Source organism: Pongo pygmaeus, chromosome 7 (genome assembly GCF_028885625.2).
Source record: "Pongo pygmaeus isolate AG05252 chromosome 7, NHGRI_mPonPyg2-v2.0_pri, whole genome shotgun sequence".
Lineage (NCBI taxonomy): Eukaryota > Metazoa > Chordata > Mammalia > Primates > Hominidae > Pongo > Pongo pygmaeus.
This window is the reverse complement of record NC_072380.2, coordinates 72,358,672-72,360,000: the sequence shown is the minus strand read 5'-3', so window position 1 is coordinate 72,360,000 and position 1,329 is coordinate 72,358,672. Positions and strand designations below refer to the sequence as shown.

Here is a 1,329-nt window from a genome sequence, read left to right as displayed (position 1 = left end):
GTTCTTCTCAAGAGGGGTTTCACTTACAACCTGGAGCCTTTCCTTTATCTACCCTGGCTGGGGGGATTAATTTTTCCCAGGTGTGTCCCTGTAACTGGCCATCTCCTCAGAGATTGGAGATCCAGACCTCCCTGCCTGTGAAGCTCAGGGGGTGCCTGCCACTTCCGCTGGTGTCTCCCTGGTTCCCTGTGTAGTTTCCTGAAGTTGCGCTCTCTTCGCCACTGCCTTCATACAGAGTCCCACCCCAGCTCACACACCTAGCTCTATGCTTGTCAAGAAGCTGTTAAAATAATGCATCCAGGGCTCCCGAGGCCCCACGGAGACATAGGGTCACGCCACCCTCTGCCTTTTCTGCATTTACCGTTGTCCCCAGGACTCAGATACTACTCCATGAAGTCTGTTCAAGGACCCATGTCAGAATAGACACAGATCTTTTCCCAAACATCTTGGAGTCCATAGTCAGCTCTTCCTGATAGAGAACTTGCATTTCACTTTGAAGCTTTAACTACAGGCATATAAGCCCATCTCTGTGGACCTGTTTCAGCCATGAATCGAAACATCACGGCTGGGCATGGTGGCTCATGCCTGTAATTCCAGCACTTTGGGAGGTTGAGGCAGGTGGATCACTTGAGGTCGGGAGTTTGAGACCAGCCTGGCCAACATGGTGAAACCTCGTCTCTACTAAAAAATACAAAAAATTAGCTGGGTGTGATGGTGTATGCCTGTAATCCCAGATACTGGGGAGGTTGAGGCATGAGAATCGTTTGAACCCGGGAGGCAGAGGTTGCAGTGAGCCGAGATGGTGCCACTGCACTCCCCCCTGGGTGACAGAGCGAGACTCTGTCTCAAAACAAAAAACAAAAAACAAACAAACAAAAAACCCAAAAGAGCGTGCAGCTCCATCTTTTGAAGCGGTAAGAGGGATTGAGATGTACCTCTGGGCCTGCATCCAGGCCCATCATTGGTCAAATATGCTGACAACAATGTTCCTCAATATGTGGTCAGTCCTACTTCTGGCTTTTGTTTTTGATAAATCAATTTGCCAAATTGTTTTCCAGTGTGATATTTAAGCTGTAGGGAGTCCTTACAATTATTGCAACCTGAGAGATAGGTCATGTAGGTGTATATATATATGTATTTTGCTGGGGTTTTGCCATGTTGCTTAGTCTGGCCTTGAACTCCTGGGCTCAACTGACCCTTGTGCTTTGACCTCCCAAAGTGCTGGGATTACAGGCCTGAGCCACCATGCCCTGCCTAGATGATTAACTTTTTAGAAAACAAATCCGTTTATTTGTAATCACTTGTAAATGAGTCCCAGATGCCATATAA

General features: G+C 47.6%; 1 pseudogene; it reads right to left on the bottom strand.

Moving 5' to 3' along the window:
- The window catches only part of LOC129042079 (phosducin-like protein 3), a 12,114-nt pseudogene extending 11,155 nt beyond the window's left edge, over positions 1-959 (bottom strand).
- Positions 960-1,329: the final 370 nt, after the last annotated feature.